General features: G+C 40.8%; 1 pseudogene; it reads right to left on the minus strand.

Annotated features, from left to right (window-relative positions):
• Positions 1-431: 431 nt before the first annotated feature.
• Positions 432-9,342, minus strand: LOC123925664 (annotated as a pseudogene).
• Positions 9,343-10,016: the final 674 nt, after the last annotated feature.

The raw sequence follows: 10,016 nt of genomic DNA on the forward strand, positions 1-10,016 counted from the left end.
AAATACCTGGATATGGAGAGTATATGCAACACACTCACGTCAAAGAGTGTAAGAGGAAGGTGTATTACAGAACTCTGGCTTCATTAGTTCTGTATCTATTGTTTTATTCTAAGTTTTACCTAAACTTGGATGGAAAGTCTATCAAATACTGTGTTTGGTTTTTTTTAACTTCTAATAACCAGCTTTAAGAAGAAGTACAGTGCGAGGGTTAGATCTTTCTGTACTCATACTTCTATGGCCAATTTGATTTTTATTGTGATGTGATATTGTAATTAATATCATGCTAAAAATAAAATCGACTGTATTATGTTTTTGTCTACAACATTCAAGTATATTATTGCTAAAATATTCCAAAATGAATCCAGTAAATGTTTGCTATTTCCAATAGCCTGAGAGATGGATCCAACCTTTTTTTTTTTAACCAATTACAACTAAACTAGGATGAGAACAGCTGTGTTGAAATGCCACAAACCAAAGCCAGTCATCCAAAAGACCGAAAATACTAACATTTTCCATCCAAGATAGAAAAACAAGCATGCAAAGTAAAGAAAACCCCACGATTAATCAAATAACCAATCAACATTCATTTCTCTGTTATTCAAGCTAATAGTTCTTTGAAGTTTGAAGTTTCTGCCTTTGTTATTTATTGGTGGCTCCTAGAGTCACGATTTCCATGTCAGATGGCAGTGTTCCATTGACCCCTTTGTCCAGAGGTAACTTTGCGCAGCTGATTATATTTTTCTGTTAAAAATATGGCAACATTTGTACTAATGCACAATGCTTGATCCTTCTAAAAGCATTTCAATTATGAATGCTAATGTCTGCCCACAGAAATAAATTAGAGCGCTGGAGCTGGATTCAGAATCATTCTGGTGTGTTCTATGTCTTCAGTTGCTCAGACAGTACCTCTCAAGGTCAGCTTTCCACTCATTAGGCACCAATGTGGAATGACATATTTGGAGGATGCTCCAAGAACTCCACTCCTATCAGCCATCTCCCCCACCAGAACTGACCATCAACACCGGAGTCTATGTGCAATGCTGTGAGGTCCATGTCAGGGTTACATCCTCAAAATGACTGGAAGTACATTTATGGAATTGGTGCCTGTAATCTTGGGCGCCAAAGTCACCATCTACCTTACACTACTGTACTGTGATGCCTCCGGGGTTCTTTACTAGTTCTTGTATGGATTCTGGTGTTTGAGATGACACTGTACCATGGTTAAAAATGTAGTCTTTCACTATGTCAAGAACTGAGTTTTCTGACTGAGTAGATAAACAAGGCACATCAAACAGTATGGTCATTTCCGGTAACCTGTCCAACTGAATGTGTGAGGCTTTTTTGGTAAAGCATCCCAGTTTTATCCCATCCCAGCATCCTCATTCTGTTTTCACACACCACCAACACTCGGCTTTTCTCCTTCTTGGACTAAATCCTCTGCAATGTTAGTTCCAGGCTGTCTGACTTCTGCAAGTCATCTATTGGCTTAGGAGTCTCCTGTTCAGTGGTGTTCACCTCTTATAAAAGAGACACCAGTCATTTATCCTGGAGCTTCCCTTTAAATCACTGAAATGCATATCAGGACCTCCTTTGTGATGCTCTCTCTTGGATCTCCGGGACACTGAGTTAATCCTTTCTAAGTCACAGTCCTTTTCTGAGAATGTCTTGAGAGATTTATAGACTCTCTCTCTCTTTTTTTAAAAAAGATTTTATTTATTCATTTGCAGAGAGAGAGCTAGTGAGGGAACACAAGCAGGGGGAGAGGGAGAGAGAGAAGCAGGCTTCCGGCTGAGCAGGGCACCTGATTCGTGGCTTGATCCCAGGACCTTGGGATCATGACCTGAGTCAAAGGCAGACGCCTAATGACCGAGCCACCCAGGCGCTTTATAGACTCTATAGACCCGATTTATAGACTCTCTTCCGAGAAAAGTGATAATCCCTATCCTGTCTCTGTACCTCCCGAAACAGCAGCTCAGGTGCGGCTCCCCGGTCCCCTTTACCCAGATGTATGGCTGTGAGCTGTGCTTGCTGCTTCCTCACTTCCCATCCATCACCTGAAGTAGCTCTTTGGAGGGAGAAACAGACTCTGAAAGAAAACCAAAATTCTTGCTTTGATACGTTATGCTTGAGGTGTGTTCGGCATGACTTTGCTCTTTTCAGATGGTTGCCAGTGTTGGCAACGAGAAAGAGTAAGACAGACCAATAGTCCTATCTGGCTGCATATGGTACCTCTCAGCCTGTGGTTGATGGTGTGAATGCCTGAGGGGACGAGGGGCAAAAGCCTAGCTCAAATGGTCATTTTATAACAAAGACGTCAGGGAACCAGGCTGACTAGTTGATTGCCCTAACTTCTAACTCCCTGTCTTCACCTAGCAGTTATTTCAGATGAAGAGGAAAAAAATCTCTTCATCTATTTTCTAATTATTTCAGTTGGTTTTGAGAAAGAAAAACTTTTTCTGGTTAAATTATATGCAACTTCTAAGGAAGAATTTAAGAGAGTTGAGCCAGGGGAATTAACACTGAAATGATATTTATAAGCTTCAACAACATTATGACTCAGGAATAAAGTAATAATTTTAAGTGCTTTGAATGTTTTATGAGAAGAAAATGAGTTAGGTACTGAGGAAGAGTCCAAGAGCTGTCATTTGGCATTGCATGCCTCTCAGCTCATACATTCCCTAGAGTGGTGACCTCTAACTGAAGGTTACAAGAATAAAGCATGGCATGATGTAGAGGATGGAGATGTAGAGGGTATTAGCCCAGGGAATGTATGGGCTGCATATGCTCCCATTACGTCAGCATGAGATGATTTGGATCCATGTTTTTTCCTCCATGGGCCTGGGACCAGGTGGACCTTTGTTTTCCTCTGACTCTGTTATTGCTTGAGTTTCCAGGACTGCCTGTTGGAAGTTTCAAGCAAACGTGGAATGGACAGGAAGCCCCATATGCCTTCGAACTAGGCATTTGGTGCTGCTGTCACAGACTCTGACCTTTCTGCCCATCTGGGACCCACCCGCCCCTTTCTGTCTCAGTGAACCCCTTCATCCTGCCCACTGTCTTCCTGGACTGTGGAGTCTGCCCGGCTTTATTTTCTCCAGGCCCGTTCTCTCCCTAGCTCATTTTGAACAAAACTCCAGTACTACTCACCACTCTGTTCTTTCTCTTCCAGGATCACATGTATGAGGGAGAGTTTAGCTAAATGAACTTGTTAACCTTTATTGAATGTTTATTGTGCACCAGGCACTGTTCTAAATGCTTTACTCATATCAACTCATCTAATTCTCTTGTTGACTAGGTGAGGTCCATATTATTATCCTCATGCAATCATTTTCCCAAGTTAACACAGGTATTAGGGGACAGAGCCAAGATTCAAATCCAGATAGTTTGGTTCCCAAAGGCTGAACTCTTAACCATCACACCGTAAGGCCTCTGTAATTAAACACCCAGGTGGTAAAATGGGAAAGCCAGACCAGCATGTGGAATCATTCAATATTTATTGTATTTGTGTTCTGTACCAGGCTCTTACGCCTGCAAAGACAGATCCTAAGTCATACTAGATAACAATTTTACATTCTCTGAGTTCCCAATCTAGTAAACAATAAAATAAAGGACACTGTGATCAGGACTAGAAGAAAATGCAGTCTCATTTACTAAGAGAGCACAGAAGAGAGAGTGAGCAGTCCCTGGACAGAGGATCAGGGAATGCTTCATGGTTAAGCCAGAGTTTGATCTGGATCCAAGTATTGTATTTGGGCTTTAGAATGGAGGAAAGAAGGCAGCAATTCCAGGAAAGGGACCAAGAGAGTCTCAAGGGCACACTGTGCACACGGTCAGTATATAATTCTGGATAAGAACTAGAATAGGAACAGAACATAGAGCTGAGAGGGCAAGGCTAGAATTTAGAAAACCTCATATGCCAAGTTAAGGAATTTGTATAAAAACTGAAAGGCGACATACGTCAGAGGTCTTGAGCATGCTTCAGGAGAAATGACTGGGCAGTAGAGTAGGACATCAATTGGAACCAGGAGCAACAAGATAGGAGGTAAGGCAGTTTCTTAGAAGGGTCACTAAGTAGTGCGCACGTCGGGGTGGGGGGAGGAATGAACTTGAGAGCCATCTGAAAAGTTGGGACAGAAGTCTTACTGAGTTGAATCTGAGAAGTGAGGAAGAGTGAACTGTTGGAGCTGGTGGGAGTCAGAGGGCCCAGGCCCTTGCCCATGGCTGAGTATCTTTTCCCTACACCTGATTTCTTAGCGCATCTCGCCCAACAAACATCAAGTGAAAGGCCTCCACCTCCACTACTCTGCCTTCTGTGACCCTCAGAAGGGGCAGAATAAAGTGGGTCTTGGCTGAGATCAAACTCCTCTTGGTACGTAAGAAACATACTGACAAGTGCATAGAGCACTTACTGAAAATTTGTGAGGCTCCATTTAGAAATTGCATTAATTCTTAGAGCCACAGTTCTTACAAAGAGTCAGGGGAACTCCCAAAGTAGCCCAGAGAGCCACAGCTCAAACAATGACAGGTTGAGTTAATTGTTTACTTATACCTTTGTTTTATTCTGGGATCTAAGGGAGGGAAAAAGATGAAGTACTATTTTGAGAAGGGCTTTGAGAACAGCTGTGATCTACTGAGCAGCGATGTTGGTTGTGGATAAAGGAGGGGGAATAATGGAAATGGACCGCATACAAGCTATCCCAACTCAGGCCCAGTTTTTGTGGGACCCTGGAGTTGAAATGGAGGACCATCTGTAGGGACAAGATCCCTTGAATATTTCTAGGGGACTTTGGGAGTATGGCTTTTTTCTGTGAGAACCTTTTAATGGAAATATCAATAGCCTTAAAAAAAAATGGAGATTACTTTGCTTCACTAGTAGCCTTAGGAGACTAGCAGACATGTTGGACCTAGTTTTGGCAAATGATTTCACTTCCTCCTTCCAAAAGGAAGAATAAGGCCTAGTGTGATGGATACATGGGTAGCTTCACTGACTGAGATTTATATTTTTTTATTAGTACTGGTCTGAAGGGGCCAACTGCCCTTGAAATTCTTCTTCTAGTGGTTCCCATCCCTTGGACCCAAAAGAGTGAGATAGTGAGACAGAGCTGGATGGCTTAGACCTGTCTCTCCTTCCTTGACAATAATTTCAGAACATGTGCCCTTTTGGTACAGCCATGTGATAATGAAGGGCAATTCCAAAGTCACAGGGTTGGTCCCAAACCATGCCTGGACTCTGTCTGAGGTTGAATGACCTAGACATCCAATCCACTGCCCTTTCCATGACTGCAAACTGGAATACCAAATGTTGCTTTCTTCATGTGACTTTGTCACCTGTCAATCAATTTGCTCAGAGTCTGCTGCTTGCCCAACTATCACTTCTCTTATTCAGATGAAAGCCAAAGTGTTACATAATATACAACGTATATTCTCCATTGGTTCCTACCAATGACACTTCACAAAAGAGGCTAATGTGACTGCCTAAACCCCAAAGTGTTAATTTCACCAATCCTAAGAGATCTCCTTTTTCTTCTTAGGGGCTGTTGGCATGTGGTTGTATTAAGCTGTTATCTCTAAATTTATCTAGTATGAGTCAGGTAATGGCCAGCATTGTATTTATCCTAATTTGAACTGATGCCTGATCTTATGAGCAGATGTCAGTCATTTGAGAGGCAGGGGCATAAAAAAAGCTTGGCAGTGACTTGGAAGAATCTTTCACTCAAAGGTTGGAATCAAGATTCTCTGAGCTATGAATTCATTAGGAGGTGGCATTGGTAAGAGATGGCGGTAGAGGCCAATGAAGCAATGTTGCTGTATCTAGAGAGCTAGACCTGGTTAGAAGTGGGACACTCCTCAGTGAACTCAGAAATCCTTCCTCCTTGACTGATTAGTAGAAAACACCTTGTTCCCTGTATGTATGAGTTTTACCTTTTGCTCTTTGCACTATGTGAATATTCAACTCAGCCAATAAGGAATTTGGAAGAAACATTTTCATGTGTGATTGTTTGAAATATTTTCACATAGATCAATAAGATGGAAACATAACTCTTTAGAGGGTTTAAATCCACAGCAACTCAGAGAAGCCATTTTGCATGATTTATACTAGAATTTATCCAAAGCTGTCACAGGTCCCAAAGATAAGCATCCTGGGGCCTATGATGGTTGCATAATAAATCGAGCTGAGTATAACAGGAGAGGTCAAATATCCAAAAGCAAACCCCTTATCTACCACCAAATCTTTTTTTAAAAAAATGAATCCCTAGAAAGAGGTCACACTGTTACTTTTGCTATGTTGGGATTCAAGCAAATTCACTAGTAATTGTACCCAGGAGAGATATCTTAGCCTCTATTTGAAAAGCAGCGACAGGAGGGGAAATAACTCCAGGTGGGAGGTTTTTTCATGGTCCATCAAGTCTCATACATAGGTTTCTTATTTTAAAATAGAAAAAGCTGGTCAGGATGATTTTGTTTTACTCTCTTGCCTCAACCTTTTTAATACCTATTTGGTTTCATATTTGACAAACAATGATCATGACACGGCTGTTTGCCTGGCAGAGTGGTAAGCATATTTGCCCAGTTTTCACACTAAATCACTTAACACTAAGAAAAAGATATTCAGATCTTCATTTCAAAGATTACGAGACTGGATTTCGGAAATACGTGGTACATCACCCAAGGTCACACAGCGAGGAAATGGCATCTCAGGGATTTGAACAAGGTTTTCTCCAAGCCTTGGATTCTTCAGATGGCAAAATGCCATCTCTTTAATATTACATCTGCATTATGAACACATTTTTATATCTATAGTGTTGATGTGTTGATCTTTTTATGTATAAAACTGCACTTTTTATTTTCAATTTTTGAGAACGTAGAAGTAGAAAATATGCTTCTTGTTTATTGAAATAATGTTAAGTGCATTTAAAGTATAGATCTTGATTTTATAAAATATTATCTGATAATCTCTTATTAGATCAATAAAATTGCACAGTAAAGCCATTTTAAATGGAATTTAACAAGCACAGAGTTTATTCTAATACATTCTTTTTAATCCCTAAAATATCAACACAGGTGAAATCCCAGAGTAACTGTATAACACTTTCAGTTGCCTCATCTATAAAGAAGAAGGTAGGTATTTTAATTTTTATTGTTTAACCCGTGTCTCTGCAGATGGTTAGTTTAATTCAAGGCAAGTCTCAGACCAAAATTGAGGCAATTATTATCCCATCATGAGAGGTAATTAATATATCGTTCATTCAAATTACTGAAGATTTTGATTTCCAGTATTTTCACCTGGTAGATCTTTAGAATGCCAGACCTCATACTCTGTAGGGAAGTTGCTTAACACACTGATTGTTCACTTTTCCTATAATTCCTAGTCTGGACATTCTGTGCTATGGAACTGTCAAGTTTCTATTTTGCATCCTTCTAGTCAAGGAACTCTTATCCTGTATTTCTAACTGTTTCCCCTCTGAGGGCTTCCTTCCCTGGTCTCACTGACCCTTTTGTCAGAGGTAAAACAGTGACATTATCCCTTTTCAGTCAAGTACCTAATGGATGTCAATTCCTAGAGTCTCCTCACTCACGCAAAGTAGAAAATCAGTAACAATATTCTCTTCCTGTGAAAGTAATCACTTGGGATAGCAGGAAACCCCAGAAATCTCCCAATTAAGATGACTTCCTGGCTGGAGGACATCTGCTCTTCATAATGGCATCTTTGGAAAAGAAGGATCTCTCAGCTGCCCCTCCTCATGGCAATTTCTAGCCCTGTATTTTCTACTGGAGCCCTTCTGCTTTTAGGAATTGTTCCAAGCTCAAAACATGGGTTTTGAGAAAAGTTACATTATTTTTAAATCTACCGTCTGATTTTTTTTCTTGCTACAGAGCCCGTTAGTGGTAGCTGTGAGACCATGGAACTAATCTGTGGATCAGTTCTTTGAAAGTTGCTTTTTAAAGTTCTAAAGCATTCCACCAGAAAGTAAACAAAGACATCTCAGTGGCACATAGGTAGTTCCTCCCTTATGCCCTTTCCACCATGTTGCAAGGGAGAGCTGAGATCCACTGATTCCCTGGCTGGGTTGAATATTCATACACTAATGTAACAAACACTAGGTATTTACTTTTTACCAGTCACAGTTGCAAGCACTGGGGAATACAGGATATAACCAAAGAGAAAAATTCCTCCCTACATCAAACTTATTTTCAAGTAGGAAAGAGAGATAATAAAACACATATATAAAATATGTAAGATAATATATGATAAATCAGGGAGAACATTCTGAATTGTGTGTAGGGTGCCATGTTCTTCAGCACCTCCTCATCCTCATTCTCTTCAGACCATCTCTGAACTCACATTACTGGGTATAATGGACTTGACTTTGCTGCCTATATAATATACTTACTCCCTTGTTCTTTACTAACAGAATTCTGATTTTCTCTGGGCAATGTCGTACTAATTTTCCCAGACTCATTTGCAGCTGTAGAAGGCAATGCAACTCAGTTCTAGCCATGAGATCAAACAAATAAATGTTCCTGAGCTTGTTGTCTCAGAGTCTTTAGAGAAGACTATATTTTCCTTCAGCTTTATTCCTGACAAGGATATGGACATGATTTCTGGAGTTGTAGCAGCCACCTTGCAATCAGGAGGCAAGGTCATACCAGAGATCACATAGTGGGAAAATGGAACTTAAAGCAGCTGTATCAGCCTGGACTACCTGCTTCACTCAGCACCAACCACTGTATGACCTCTGGGGGGCTCCATCCACATTGCAGCCTCTGCAAGTGGGGCACATTAAGCCCCAATTCTAAAGTCTGCAATAGGTAAGAGATTCTCAGGAATTGTGTAATACCGCAGCACTGTGTGTGTGTGTGTGTGTGTGTGTGTGTGTGTGTGTGTGTGATAATCCTGTAGTTTATTCATTGTAGTATTACATGCAGCCAAACACAACCTTACACCCTGATTTACTAGAGGATTAAGAGTAGCTGCATTTCCTCTTCTAACCTTTTCTCTCAGGAAACACCCAGGCACATGCTCAAGTAAGTCCTAGGACAATTCAAGTATCTTACACGGCAGCTATGCAGAGTGGGCTGCAACAGGTCACTCTGTCAGGATAATTCATATGGCAAGTTCATTTTCATGCCCACCCAACAACTTTTAGGAAACCAACTTGTTCAGGAAGGAGAATTCAAGAAAAGAGGAGGTTGAAAGCATTAGGCTTTAAGTCAAACAATCAGAACTCTATCTCACATGACACAGATTCAAGGGTGGCTGTTCCTCAACCCCATATCCAGGTGCTCACCTGTCAAGACATCTTTCAAGCCAATCCTCCGGAATCTAGAATCTGTGTCCATTGTCCTTGAACAGATTCAGCCTCATATGTCTTGCTCAAGCCATTGCATTTGTTTTAACCTTCATCTCCTTGGCTTCATTTATGTTCCTTCTAAATAAGTCTCCATATTACCACAGACTTGCCTTCCTCAAAATTGCATTTCCTACCACTTTCTTTCTTTAGAACTTTCTTCAGAAAAATACTGCCTTCTGAAGAAAGTCCAGACGCCTTAACTTGGCACACTAGGTTCCTTATTTTATGGCAGCATTTCACTTTCCAGCTTCAATTCCTGCCACTCACTACTTCTTGACGATATCTCAATACATGGTGCCATTTATAATTTTGTGGCCTTTCTTTTTCATGGGTTTTCTTTCTGTAAGAATGTTCCTCTTCCTCTCAACTTTCTGTGTTCTCCTCACTCTTCTGCAAGGCTTAGCAAATAGAACTGCCTCTGAAGTTTTTCCTGATTTATGCAGACACTTGGTTATTCCTTCCCCTGCATTTTTCTTTTTAAAAAAGATTTGTTTGTTTGTTAATTAATTAATGAATTAATTAATTTTAGAGAGAGAGAGAATGTGGTGGGGAAGGGCAGAGGGAGAGGGAGAGAGAGTTTTAAACAGGCTCTACTCTGAGTGTGGAGGTCCACTCAAGGCTTGATCTCACGACCCTGAGATCACAATCTGAGCCACAACCAAG

The sequence above is a fragment of the Meles meles genome, chromosome 15 (genome assembly GCF_922984935.1).
Source record: "Meles meles chromosome 15, mMelMel3.1 paternal haplotype, whole genome shotgun sequence".
Taxonomy (NCBI): domain Eukaryota; kingdom Metazoa; phylum Chordata; class Mammalia; order Carnivora; family Mustelidae; genus Meles; species Meles meles.